Here is a 15,249-nt window from a genome sequence, read left to right on the forward strand (position 1 = left end):
GCGAGTTGAAGACTGATGTGATCATATTGCCGTTCTATTAAACTTAGTCTGATCTCACATTATGTCAGCTGTTTCGTAATCATGTTTTGCAGATGCAGTTGTTGGTAATTTAGGTAAGGAAATTGGGATTTTATATTTTTAGTTTGCCTTTTCTACAATTGAACCGCTTTTTTTTATCAAACTAAGTATGGCACAGCAAGAAAGTGAATTTTACAGAGTTGATTAGTTGCCTTTAGTTTTGCCATTATAAATAAAAATGAATTAAATCTGGGGTAGTTAATATAAGATGAGTGGTTTTGTTGTGGAACAATTAAAATTTTAATTACTTAGCTTACAGAATGTAACTATTCTGGTGGCTGGTTTCATGGATAACCATTTTTATTTTTAAAAATTTTTCAGCTTTCAGTGAAATCTGAATTACATTATCATACTGAAAATAGTGTCTTAAAAATTCAAAAGTAATACACAATTGTAATAGACTTGAGCCTTCATCCTTCAAATGGTTAATTGAATGTGAATGTCAATGAAAGTAATTCTGGTGATTGATTCTTACTATGGGGAAGGTCATTTTTTAAGAAATGTAATATGCTCATTCAAAAACCTACTGAAATATGGGAGAATAAAATCACGAAAATCTTTTTTCCTTCATTCAGTTTTGATGATAAGATTTGTACAACATTTAAGAAAGGTTTTCTTTTTATTCTTTATAATGTTTTTAAAACTCAAGGATAATTATTGAAAGTATTCTGAGATGTTCATGAAAGATAGAGAAGTCCTTTCTGTGATTCAGGTAAGCCAATTGGGGTACACTCTAATGGGTTACCAGATAACTAACTATCCACAAAGCAGGGTGCATGTCATCATCAGGGCAAATGCCACACAACGGATGTAGCACTTGCAACTAGTAATGTCAATATGCTAGATTCAAAGGAAGTGGTAATGCAAAATTCAATGTTTTGAGTTTAGTGAACTTTTTTGCAAAAGTAATTTCATAATATTTCAATTTATTTTAGATTTCAGTTGTGTATTCCTTTGATGATTGTTATGGAATGGTGTTTGAAAACCTTGTTAGTATCGTGCTTAGGGTTCCATTCCAATGTGTGCATAGTCTATAACTTAAAAGATGGAGCAGTAATTGAACTTCATCAGGTCATGGCTGTCTTATTGCTGAAGTATCTTCGTAAAATATGCCTGGTGCTATCCAGAATTAGTTTTTATGTGTACTTATATGATGGAAGTTTGTTGTTGCATAGAGGGATTTAAATTCTCGAATTAAGATGACCTGGGATGTGAGTGGGTCTGGTATTGGGTTACTGGCTGGAAGGCCTGAGTTCAGTTTCAAGTAATGCCTCTGGGCACCCTCGGCTCCATCCAAGCTTTGTGATTTCTTGGGTACCAGATCTTCCTGATAAACCACAGGCAGCAAAACAAGTAACTGGGCCCCCTTATTACTCTGTTTATGTATGTTAGTGTGTCATCTGTGAATCCCCTCTGTTCATTGATTGAAATTCTTTCTTAACTCCAGAGTTCACACCCGGGGAAAAAGCCACTTTTGCAGTAAAATGCATTTAGGGTATTTTTATGGGTATGATGCAACTGCCATGGTGAATTTCTGAGAAAAATGAATGTGAAGTGGGGAGTGACCTGTGAAACAGAGGTGGCCACTTATCTAAATAAAAGTGAGATATTCAATTGGCTGTGGATTACCAGAGTCTGGATTGGCCCAAACAATTGAAAAAGTTTTAGGGCCCTTTCCATTATTCTTTTAGAATATGAAGCAAAGTCTGATTAGGTACGATTAGTCATTTTTTTATTCTAAATGTTACAAACTAAACAAGCGAGACTTAAATAATCTGAATTGTTAGGAATTGGAAAATGAAGACTTCATTTTCCAAGGTGTCATACCATTTAGTATAGAATAAGTTTGTACTTCTCAGTATTTTGTTATTTCCCATGAATTTATTATTTTTATGCATTATATTTCCTTCTTTAAAAGCATTTCTGACACACATTTATTCATGTAAAGTGAGAAATTAGATTTGGATATGCTACTGAGGTGCTAAAAATTGAGAGGTTTGATGATCTTCTCTAGTACTGGGTTAATGACAATAATGATGTTTATTGATTCCTTAAAGGCATGTATGGGACACATCACATTGATTACATATATTGGAGACAAACACAATTCATTTTAATTACGAGTTGAATACAAATGTACTGTCACAAATAAAAAGCAAGAGCAGTAACAGCATATAGCAGTGAGGCAACATAACTTCCTCTTTTCAAATGCAAAACACTTTCAAAAAAGCAAGTTATGTTGTCGCACCCTGTATAAGACTAAAATTATTCATTTACAGAGAGAGGAATGAATTCATACACTGTATATAGCATTGACGTTCACATAGGAACTAATAGAGTTAAAAATTAATTATATGACACAAAGTTTTCTATTTACCTTAGTTTTCTAGGTAATGATTTCAGGAATTCTGCACCAGCATAAAATGGGTTCATAGCAATTAAAGCTGAGTTATGGGCAGTTATCCCCAGGTAATTACTACCTCTTGTGCTGTGCATATGTACTTAAGCATTGGCTATCAAATTGAACATGGCTTTGTTGTGCTGCCCTATAATAGTAGCATGTGAAATATGCATGCAGGGAATAGTCAAAATTTTAAATTAAGGTACAACTACTTGCCCTTGGAGCTTTATCTAGAATTCTCACCACACAATTTTGCAAGTTAAAGAGGCACATAGAGTACCCTCACATGGCAATTTCATTTTTCGGTTGACTATGAATGAACATGTGATAAACAGAGACCTATCCCATTGTCAGCTGTGGTCACAATTATTCTCATGAGGTAACATCCTATGGCAACTTAAGAGCTTAATTTATCAAAAGAGTTCCCCAGGATAGTCTGATGAAATCCCTGAGAATTTTGTCACAATGAAACACTTAAAAGAGGACCCATTTATCCACAAAAGCAGGGAGGCTACGATTTTTTTTAAACGGGACGAAATTTGATCAATGTTTTCTCATTGTTTGTGAATATCAAGGGGTTTGGGATGTTGCTGTGGCTAAGATACAGGCTTCCAACAGAGAGGCCCCAAGTTCAAATCGTGGAGACAACAAATATTTTTCAATAGTTTCCTAATTCCTAATTGAGGTGCTTTGTGGAGAGCACTTTGAGTGAGTATCAGATCCTCTGTCGGATTGAATGTTAAACTTCAAACCCCTTGTTGCCTTTTGACAAGAGTAGACTGATTCCAACACCGGATTTCTCTCCACCCTTCCTTTCCCATCCATCCCTAATGGTGCAAATGACCTTAGCTGTCAACCACCTCCTATATAAACTATTATGAACATCAAATTATCTTCAAACCATTTAATCATTCAGTCAAATGTTACTCTGTACTACTGCATGCTTTAGGTTCTTGGGGGAGGTTACGGATAGACAAGCCAATCTAAGCTTATAAATTTAAAACTGCATATGTGTGTATTGTAATTGGGCAGTGTTATGGTGGGTAGTAATACAGGGCTGTCCAGTATCACATATTTTAACGTATACATGTAGGAAATGTTAAAAGTGGCCAGGGGGAGCTCAAGATGAGAATGAATTTAGGTGGGGAATACATTAAATCATAATTGGGGATGATTAAGCTTCAGCAAGAGTCAAAGGCTTGTTATCATTACAGGGCATTTTAAAGAATAAATGTGATAGAAATAGGATGAGGAAAAAATAAGTGATTAGGTTCTAATTAAGTAAGAAGACTCGAGAGAAAAGTTTAAGCTGGAGGCATAGAGTAGAGCAGGTGGTACAGTTTACTTCTCTTGAAAGTGTTTTCAACTTAGATGGTTGAGGTAGTGAGGAAATTTAAGAAAGAAGATTTTACAGATTTTGTTAAGAACTATACAGCTTTTATAAAAAAGGGGAGGTTGCTGACAATGGGTAATTTAAGTAAAGATTGAAGGAAACTTTAATATGGAGTAAAATATTCTATGGAAGAGAAACCTTGTTGTTCAGGCAAGAGGTAGGTAATATTAAATTTTATAAGAGGTAACTTAAGGCTTTTGATATTCAGGTGGGTGGGAAAAAGTGAAATGGACTGAAAGAAAAGTAAGAAGTTCTAGGTTATGTCTAGTAGGTGAGGTGAGATGGTAGTTAGGAGAAACTAGAAATGCTAGAAAAGTGGTTGCAGTGCATATTGATCAGAAATGGAATTATGAAGACTATCATTCAGGGGAGAATGATGGGTAAATAATTTTGAGGAAGGATAGAAACATGCATGTTTGACCAAGTGAATTGTGGCTGGAAGTATGCAAAGTTGAAGAACAATTTACTGCAGTACAGATCACGGAAATTTACTATGTACCTACCTACTTATACCAGTACACTACGACTAATAATAGTATGGAAGGGCATTTTTTTTTCTTTGGGAAGGTCAAGTAGGATCAGAAAAAGTAAGAGGCAACCATGCAGAGGGAAGAAAGTATGACATAAATTTAGGTATTAATTTTTAGGCAAGAGTTTAGGGTAACACGAATAATTATAATTGAATTTCATTATATTTCATCTCCTTTCTTACATTTTTCTTGGGCCATCACTATATAGCAATAATATCACAAGTTTTTGCCAAAAATTATGTAGCACTTTGGTTAATACAACCTAGTCCAGATGGAATATTGAGACAATGGACATGAACATGGGGTTTTGAACAGAGAATGGCGTAGAACTCCTATTTGCTGTTTGTAAGCTTTTGCGGAATGTGAGAGATTTCTTTCCTTCCAAAGGAGGGAAACCTCATGTTACTTTTTGCTGCACTGTTGTGCCAAGTAGCAAATTTTCACTGAAATAACTCTGCAATCTTTGGGCTTTGGTGGTCTGATAATTCTTTACTCAAAATTGAATTCATATGTCATTTCCTGCAATGAAACCTGTGCCATTCAATTTGTTTCATTCTTGACTGTCTCCTTGACCCTGGTATCTTGGCACTATATTCATTCCTCCTTGAAACCTGATCAACTTTGTCAAACATTTTTCCACATCACTTATTTTGAAGGTGTTTATAAATGTTATTGTAAATTCCTCAAACTGTGGGTAGGTACGCAAGAGGAGAGTAAATTATTTAAGAGAGGAATGGATACCCAAGAAAGTCAAGGGAGAATGTGGTCTAAGAGACTGGAGAAGAGGAAGATTATAAATGTCAGAAGGAGAAAAGCATGTTAAGGAATAATGCATCAATCCAATCGGAGGCAAGAATTCAGCGGTGTAGGCAGAGGAAATTTTGAAAGGGAATAGTGAATAGGTTTACTGAACTATGTATCTTGCAATCAGACTTGCTGATTCGGCTTATCCCTAAAGGAGTCAGCATGAACAGTTTGTGTGCATAAGTAATTTCAATGTCTTATTCTGACCCTAACTTTGACAATTATCTCAAGCAATGGTGGGGACATTTTCAGCCGATTTAACATTTAAGAGATGAAGGAAAGACTTGTGGAAACTTTGATTTGGATCATAGTATTGTAAGATTCATAGATTGCAGTAGTCCAGAAGTAGAGCGTTGGACTACTAACCGAAGGGCCTGGGTTCGGTTCCCGGGCAAGCCTCTCTGGGCACCTGCAGTTCCACCCAAGCTGTTTGGTTTTTTGGGTACCAGATCTTTCTTAGAAACCATAGCCACACAGGGAAAGGAACTGACCCCCCCACCCTGATGTGTGAATTTCATATGCCATCGGTGCTTGGTACTAGGTGAGCTCTACCATCACCTACCAAACTGACCTTCAGGTTGATAACTGTGTTTATGGTTTTATTGTAAGATTTGGAAACTTGATTATTGAGGCAAGGGGATTAGATGAGATCAGAGGCTTTGGTGGATACAGTAGATACTGGAAGAGTCAATAGGATGCTGAAGACAGTAATAGAGGGGAGAATACTGGGAAAGTAAGGTAGGAGGAAGGGAAGAGCAGGAATTATAAATATAAAGTGTGAAGAACTAAATAATGAGTTATTGTGACATTTCATGTGTGGACTAATGATATATTTGTGTTGTGTCAGTGAAAGCTTATAAGTACAGCCGTCTGTAGCGTCTGCGTTCATCGGAAAGCTATCCCAACCCAGTAGAGTACTGCTAATAATAATGAAATTGAAAACTTGAATTTTGACGGTTCATGTTCTAAGAAGGTTACGATTCGCCGCGTCGCGGGTTGGTCGCTGACGCAACGCCGCCAGTCCGGTATTGAAAGCACGTGGACCGATGCTGAGCAGGAATGTCAATGGCCCCGAACATTTGGCCTCCGCGACGACGTCTAAATGACAGCATGGCATCCTCGATATGCCCTCTCGTCATGGTGATGAATGCTTGTTGTTAGTTACAAATGCAAGCTCCTTCTAGAGCCTTGGTACGCGCTTGCGTCCCTCTCAACGGGAACCATTAAGGGTGGTTCCTTTTTTTCAGGCATGCTCGAATACTTGCAAATATATTTGAACATATATTATTATATACATATAGTTGAACATATATTATTACTCCACCAGCGAATAGTGAAAAAAATAACTATCTGAGTCACCCGCAATTTTTCAATTCCCTGAGCTTCAGATTCAAAACTCTGAGCATTTTACCAGTTCGATTCTGATAGCTTTACTTTAACGGCAAAACGATGGCCTTTTCTGTCACACATAAAATACTTGGTCCAACTAATTCTGTTCAAAAAGTTATAAATGCCTGTATTAGATGCACAGTTAATACTAATGTATGTACTACGGGTATTAGAATGAAATACCCACTTCCGATCTTCATCGCGGAACAAACAACAGGTCACCATATTAACGCTCTTCAAATAAATAATCTAAATTTTAATTTTCCAAAATGAATTATTGACGTTTTGCCCTTTAAAATATTTGAAACTTTCTCGTAAATACTAAGCTAATAAATTATTTTAATTATCGTCGAAATAGTAGGGACTACTGATATTAATGGGCATTGGAAACGCGCCTAATATGTTATAGTTCATGATATCAACTATGCACAATAGAGCAACAGGATGACATTGATAATATAAGAAGTACTTCACTGAGCTTAAATTCACTCATTGTCACGAATGTTGATTGCCCTTTGATTATGGTATTTCGATGCTCGCGCTTCCCTCTAAGCCCCTCCCCAACTCCCAGGGCCAACCTTACTCACCCCGCCCTTTCTCTTTCTCTAGCGTCAACAAGGCTGGCATTACCGGCTTCCACGCTCGCTAACACGGCGTAACTTAATTGAGCTGATTGATTCGATCGCGGGGCGTTTGTCAGCGTTCCATTTGTTGGACTGTTCGCTCCCAATTACTGGGGCGTAACCCCGCCGGGGATCTCGTCAGAGAACCAGGATCGCGAACTACATCTACTTGGTGCTATAATTTCCAAAATTCTGCTGGCAGACATTTAGAATTAAGGATTGGTGAAATAAATTGACACATTCACATCAGATGCGATAGTTTTCCGTCACCGTGGGAGGGTCAAGGGGTTGCCAATCACTGATTGGCAAAAACGACGAATATTTGCTAATTTCTCAAATTTTCGGCCCACCAAAGACTGCCAAAACTGTATCACGGGGGAAGAGCATGATTTCACACCATAATCAAAATTGTAAGTTACCTAAAAGGAAAACTAACTCAAAGACGTACCTATGGCGGATGGAATAAAAAAACGTCTACCCTAAACGAGTTCTTCCTACTGAGTATGACCTATTAATACAAACGGAGCTTAAATATTGAAGTAGGTAGGATACGATAATCTGGAACAAATCGCGCATTTTGGGATGAAAATGGGCGCATGAGTAGGGAAGTTAAAAGAAGAATGGAATTGGCGCAAAGGCGGTTGCAAGAAGGAAGGAACTGATGGCGGTTGCCCTAAGTTAAGACGTGAATAAAAGATTGGTATTATACGATGAGCATAAGCTTTTGAGAAATGTATACCGCCGAGAATTTAAATAGGGCAGGCGAGAAGAATAAGTTAACGGGGGAAATCCGAAAAATGCAGATGAAGTGGATGAAGCAAATAATGATAAGTACTGGGATGTTGTCAAGGCCGCGATAGAAGGGAGAATGTTGGTTGATCGAGGAAAATAGAGTAAGCTTTCTAAAGAAAACGAAGGGGGAGAGTTACCAAAAGGTAGAAGATAATAGTATAGGAAATTCACGCGGAACATAAAGAAAAATAATTTTTAAGGACTCTCCAAAGTCTACCTTAAATATGTAATTTACCCATGATGGTGATTTGCTGCATGCAGTAAGGTTAAATATGTATAAAATTCCCTACTGTTTACGTGAATAGTTTTTTTAGTTATCGGTCTCTCAAGCTATCAATTATAAGAACAAGCAAGCCATTAGATAGAAAATCAGTGTGCTAGGTATGGGATAAGAATCAATCAGGTCTTTCGATGGAATCATGAGGTTTCCGAGGAAGAGGAATGCTAATGAAAACAACAAAATACATGCTCGTAGGAGGGAAAAAACGAACGAGAGCAGGTGGAACAGTTAACGTATCTTGGAAGTGTTTTGACAATAATGGTCGAAGTATTGGAGGCATAAGGAGAAGAATTGCGTCCTGCAATTAAGCTTCCACTAGGATGACAGGGAATTGATGACAGGGACGTTGAGAAAGGGTGTTGAGAAGAGGTTTGTCAAAACCTAGATATGGAGCGTACGTTTGCACGGCGCGGAAGCATGGTCACTGGAGCAGGAGGATAAACGAAGATTGGAGGCTTTTGAAATGTGGCTGCGGAGAAGAATGGAGAAGGTGAAATGGACAGAATGGAAAACAAATAAGGATACGCTAGGCCAAGTGGGGGAGGAGAGGGGACTGTTGAGAGAAATCCAAAAAGAGGCAGGAAAGGTTGATCCCACTCACGGAGCGAAGGTTAAATTACAGATTGAAGCTGTTGCATAAATTGGAAGAACGTCTCGTTAGCAGTGACGTTGAAAATGTATATTTACTCCCATCGTGCTAATGTAGGAGAGATCATGCCGATAAAATTAGAGAGATTAAGTGTAGAACAGTTAAATTTAAGATGTCATTTTTTTCACGAACGATAGGGGATAACATTGTTCGACCGCGGTAGGGTCATGTTCGGGTAAAATTTTTCTGGTGTGTATTCACCCCCTGCCACACACCCTGGCGATGACCTGCAGGGTATATGTATATAAATCAAATAAAAAATATATGAGATTTCAATTTTGGGGCATCGGTGGACCGGCCCGGCATATGGTAAGCTATCGGGGGTATTCTGTGAGATATTAGTGAAGACGCTTTGAAAGAAGGAATTTAATCAGTTAGCTAGCCTTTTCCAAACTATTGGCTATTCTTTCGCCTTTGTAATTTTTGAGTGAATTAAAGGTTGACTTGTTTCCCTGAACTTCTCTGACGTATGACTAAAATGATTTTAAATTATATTTAAAATTTTCCGCTAACCATTTCCTTTTGAATTCGCTTAACGCTTTCCTTAATTCTTCCTTGGCATTCGCCCTAGATATCCTGAAATAATTAGAGATCTCATTCTTATTGTCGCTAGAGATATCATCCCTAATATTTTTCAACTTGGCGTGACATGGCCTTTGACGTCCAAATGCTTTTCCTACTTCCGCGTTTGACCATCTAGGTTCCGCGTTGTTTTTTATAAATTTACTGAGAATGAACTTGTTGATTATTGAGCGCGTGATCTCAAGGAAGTGATTCTACGTATCCTCAGTATTTCGGCGATTGCTATCTTTCTTAAAACTAGCAAATTGATTTTGTAGCACGCACTCAAGGCCATTGCAGTCCCCTTCTTTAAACGTGCAAATTTTCCTTTAAGGGTTCTTATTTCGGACCCCATAAAGCGAAAACTTAGCATTTACTGCCCTGTGGTCACTAATTCCTTTTATAGTTTCTATAGTTAGGACTTTTTTAGCTGCGTTCTTTGCTAACAAATCAAGAATATTATCGCCCCTAGTTGGTGAAGTGGCAAGTCGATTCAATGAGTTCAACGAAAAAGAATGCAATAGCGAATCACAAATATCTTTGCCTTTACCCCTTTTTTAAAACTATATGTGCTCCAGTCAATAGATGGGACATTGGGTAAAATACCAAGTAATAATATTTGCAATGATCCTAATTAATACAGAGAAATAATACGCTGTTAACTCTGGGTCATCACACGTTTTATCTTTGTCATTGCAAATGCTATTATTGCTCTAACAATCTTGATGCTTTCTCCAGAATTGAATTAATAAATTGTCAGACCCTATGAATATGGTGTGTTCAACCCGTTCAAAATTCACATTGTAATCAGGGTTACTTACATAACCTTGTATTGAACAAAGAGGAATAATATGCTATTCATATGCTGTCATCATGTCTTTAAAATATTGTTCCTACAATTATAATAATCACAAGGTTTAATAGTGAACTTTCTCCTGCGCATTTGATTTCATATCGCAGATCATAAAATTAATACCGGTTTGCGTGAAGCAATGATTGGTTTCCCTCAAACGCTTAAAACTGCACTTTCGAGCGATACTTTATCTAAAAAATGAAACAATTAGTTGCTGGAGTGTAAATTATTTAATAATAATAATTACGTTGCAAATGCCGTCCACATCACATACAAAAAATATTTTCATAACTACAATGAAGTTTATTACCCAGTGGCTGCTTTACATTAATACTTAAAACTTCTAAAATTGGATGGAAAGGGTTCAAATAAAACTCCAGGTAGCTACTTCCAATCAATTATAGTTCTACGAGGGTCATCCGGAAAGTAGTACCCGTTCGTGCCGCATGAAGTGCTGACGACGCGAGTAGCCGCTGGACGAGGTCAGATAGCTTCAGTGGCTTGTCTGCCTTCTCTGAGCCAAGTTGCGTGACGCTAGCATTGCCTGTGTTGTTTCTGTGATTGTTTACAATGTTTAAAAAAATTGAGAACGCCGCCAGTTGTGAAGTGAGGGCAGTGATTAAATTCCTCAATGCAAGAAACGTTCGCCCATGTGATATTCATCGCCAATTAAAGGAGGTGTATGGAGACAATGTAATGGACGAGTCGTCTGTTCGGCGGTGGTGTCGCAACTTCAACATGGGGAGGGGGAACACACACGACGATGAGCGTTCGGGGAGACCGTCTGTCATTACAGACCAACTGGTGAGCTCAGTTGACGAATTCGTGAGGAACGATCGGCGCGTCACAATTGATGACATCTGTGAGCATTTTCCCAATGTTTCTCGAACAATTGTTCATGAAATTGTTAAACACCATCTGCATTATGCAAAAATTTGTGCAAGATGGGTCCCTCGCGTATCTCAATGAGCTGGCGGCGAAGGACTATGCAGCAGGAATACAGAAACTTGTCACACGTTATGACAAATGCCTTAATTTGCTTGGAGATTATGTTGAGAAGTAGTTTAAAGTATCCTCTTTCAAATAAAATTTTTTATGTTTGTTAATATTTACTTTTGTGTCTTTATTTCACGAACGGGTACTACTTTCCGGATGACCCTCGTATTTAAAAAAGAGTATTTTTTCTTATTTGTTTTTTGCGTCTTTATTTTTATTTTGAAACTATGGTCGTTTTTTCCCTTTAAGTTAGGCTTTTCTATCCCTTGCCATAAATCTTCCCACGCTTCGTCCTTTTTAACAATTCTATACATCGGGCCTAACCCACGACTCCTTTTTCTTCTATTTTTCAAACTCTCCTATTTCAGTATGTCTAACATTTCCGTGACACTATCTGTTCTTTTGTACATTCCAAGTACATATCTTGCTGCCTTTCTTTGAACTTGTTCTATCTTTTTAATATGTCCCACCTCATATGGATCCCATACTATGGGCGAGTATTCTAGGATAGGGATAACCAGTACCTAATATGCTTTTTCTTTTGTGGTCACGCTACTTCCTTTCAAATTTCTCATTACCCAATGCAATACTTTAAATGCCTTCCGTGTCAAATTATCTACTTGGACTCCACACCCAAGATCCCTAGTTACTGCTACATGGGAATTTTCTCCAAAGAGGGAGTGCATTTCCTTTTCTGCATTCTTTTTATTTGAAATTAAACGCGGCGGTATTACGCGGTCATTTACATGTTCTACCCCTCTAAATGGTGAACATACAGTAAAAGTCTTACAGTATAATATATGTACATATACACTAATATCCGAAACCCGCTGCTTCCTACATGGAGAGCTTTGCAGCATCGTTATATTTTCTTAAATATTCATTATTAAGTATTGCGCTACATGATAATATATTATTCGCTAATAAATTTGGAAACTCTTCAAAATAAAATTGGATCTTGCATTATTGTAATATGTTGCGATTTCAGCAATGTGTCTCTATGACAAAGGGCATCTTTCTAATCTGAAAATCTGTTTGTCTGTTCGTAGCCATGCGCCAAAACTAACGGACAGATTGAGTTTTAATTTTTTACTGGCATTTACGCGAACTTTCCTCGCATAGGAATAGGTTTTTATAACTTTAATGTTTTTAAACGGTATTTAAGGAGAAATTTTTTTGTGTACTACAATTTTCATTCAGATATTAAATTATGAAATAATCCACTTAGCAGTGTAATTCATGGACAAAAGTGCAGGTATTAGATAACAAATTTTTTAAATTATTTCAATATTTTCGAACCTCGATTGAACTTTTTTGAAAAAATGTCACCCAAACGCGAATTATGTCTGATTTTCTCTTGAATTTTCTCGGAACGCGATGTTGAGTCTTGACTCTTTGTATCAAAAGATGGCAGGGAAAGTAAAATTGAATGGAAATGTGCGAATAATTCCGAATCGAATTGTATAATATATAATAATATATAATAATATATAATAATATATAATAATATATATAATACTCCTTGTTTGAGTTTGTATAGGGCGGACGGAGGCATCTTTGACCGGTATGCATGCTGACGGACTATTGATAATATTAAACGATGACTACGATTCGTTTATTATGATCAGAAGTGCAAAGGTCGAACATTATTCAGAGGATTGAGCAACAAGCCTTTGGCATGACGACTTATTTCTCGAATTCTTTCGGATAGTTTCATTCAGCGTTTTCCCTCTCCCGCTCTGCGTTTTGTGGAGATATCCTGTCGCGGGGAGTATCTTCGAGAACGAGGGAAAAAAATATTATCATCATCGTCGCTTGCCGTTTCTATTTTAGTCTGCATCGCACAGAAACATCGCGAAAGCCGCCATAAAACATCTCAACCATCCACCACGAAAAAAAACTCTCCCGGGCCTTGAACCAGATTGACGCCGTGTTGAGTGATGGTGATCATCCCAAGTGGCCAGACGTTTCGGAAACTCTGTCCTTAGGAGGAAGTTTCGGTAAACACAATGCTGGCGGTCTGGTGTACATGAATAAACTGTTAGAGCGGTATACGTGTATGAACTCTTTAGACTTATGCCTGAATGTAAAGAGAGAGTGTTGTTGCAGATGCTATGTAGAAGGATGACAGGGTAAATTCTTTCTCATTAATGTTTTATTCGAATTAAATGCAGTTTATGAGGTTAGCATATAATACTATAGAGCTTTAAAGATTTAAGGGGAGGGGACTCCCATGGACTAAAACCATGGCGTGGTATAAAGGGCTTGCTCGTTCCGATGACCCCTAGAGCTGTGCTGGCGGGAGTAATAATAATTGCTCCTGGTAGGGTCACCCATGCCAGATAGGCCGAAGGTTAGGAAAGGAGTCCACGCAGCGTCTGTTCCTCAGTGAGGCGGTTGCAATGGCGTCTGACCCCAGTGGGGCGGCCAGTAAGTGGTGGTGTCACGTTAAAAACACTATTGAGGAAGGCAACGGGAAACCACCTCAATTATCATTCCCAAGATTTAAATGCTGGACAATACAGAGATTTTGAGTCCTGGCAACTACGGGGCTCGGCCCAATCGGCCGTGTGTCGTGCCCGGCAGCGGGGGAGGCAGGTTTAGGAAGTGTGATAAATTCGCCCAGCTTCCTGGGAGCGGATATATATATATATATATATATATATATATATATATATATATATATATATATATATATATATATATATATATATATATATATATATATATATATATATATATATATATATATATATATATATATACACGAGGGTCATCCGGAAAGTAGTACCCGTTCGTGAAATAAAGACACAAAAGTAAATATTAACAAACATAAAAAATTTTATTTGAAAGAGGATACTTTAAACTACTTCTCAACATAATCTCCAAGCAAATTAAGGCATTTGTCATAACGTGTGACAAGTTTCTGTATTCCTGCTGCATAGTCCTTCGCCGCCAGCTCATTGAGATACGCGAGGGACCCATCTTGCACAAATTTTTGCATAATGCAGATGGTGTTTAACAATTTCATGAACAATTGTTCGAGAAACATTGGGAAAATGCTCACAGATGTCATCAATTGTGACGCGCCGATCGTTCCTCACGAATTCGTCAACTGAGCTCACCAGTTGGTCTGTAATGACAGACGGTCTCCCCGAACGCTCATCGTCGTGTGTGTTCCCCCTCCCCATGTTGAAGTTGCGACACCACCGCCGAACAGACGACTCGTCCATTACATTGTCTCCATACACCTCCTTTAATTGGCGATGAATATCACATGGGCGAACGTTTCTTGCATTGAGGAATTTAATCACTGCCCTCACTTCACAACTGGCGGCGTTCTCAATTTTTTTAAACATTGTAAACAATCACAGAAACAACACAGGCAATGCTAGCGTCACGCAACTTGGCTCAGAGAAGGCAGACAAGCCACTGAAGCTATCTGACCTCGTCCAGCGGCTACTCGCGTCGTCAGCACTTCATGCGGCACGAACGGGTACTACTTTCCGGATGACCCTCGTGTATATATATATATATATGCCCTCCCCGGACTACAACCTTGACGTGGTGGAAGGGCTTGTGCGTTCCGATGACCCCTAGAGCTGTGCTGGCGGGAGTAATAAAAATTGCTCCTGGTAGGGTCACCCATGCCAGATAGGTCGAAGGTTAGGAGCCAGACGAAAGGTAGTCCACGCAGCGTCTGTTCCTCAGTGAGGCGGCTGCAATGGCGTCTGACCCCAGTGGGGCGGCCAGTAAGTGATGGTGTCACGTTAAAAACACTATTGAGGAAGGCAACGGGAAACCACCTCAATTATCATTCCCTAGAAAAATATGATGGACAATAGAGATATTTTGAGTCCTGGCAACCACGGGGCTCGGCCCAATCGGCCGTGTGTCGTG

The sequence above is a fragment of the Hetaerina americana genome, unplaced genomic scaffold (assembly GCF_022747635.1).
Source record: "Hetaerina americana unplaced genomic scaffold, ioHetAmer1.1.p SCAF_11, whole genome shotgun sequence".
NCBI classification, from domain to species: Eukaryota; Metazoa; Arthropoda; class Insecta; order Odonata; family Calopterygidae; genus Hetaerina; species Hetaerina americana.